The sequence below is a fragment of the Penaeus monodon genome, chromosome 23, assembly GCF_015228065.2.
Source record: "Penaeus monodon isolate SGIC_2016 chromosome 23, NSTDA_Pmon_1, whole genome shotgun sequence".
NCBI classification, from domain to species: domain Eukaryota; kingdom Metazoa; phylum Arthropoda; class Malacostraca; order Decapoda; family Penaeidae; genus Penaeus; species Penaeus monodon.
The window spans coordinates 23204168-23204548 of NC_051408.1; positions in this window are offsets into that span (position 1 = coordinate 23204168).

Consider the following 381-nt stretch of genomic DNA (forward strand, 5'->3'; position numbering starts at 1 on the left):
GAATAATTATAGGTTGGCTCTAACCATTTGTTCCAAGGCTAATTAAAATATGATATATTCCCCTATACCAAACAGCAATCCACCATATAATATAAATGATATATACTTGTAAGGAGTTTTGACTCATTATGTATAAGTGAAAATCCCAGTGTATATATAATTATCAACTAATTTTTTTTTCCTAAGGCATCCTACTTCAGATGATGGCACCTTTTTCTTTTTTATTAGTCCTACCATCTATATGCTAATATCTAATATACCTGACCTGCTATAGCATATGCCAAATATGCTAATTGTCATAATATCAATAAAAATTTGGTTTTACATCTTCATCCTCTATATATATATCACTACTTGTTTACTAATATACATTGCTATAAC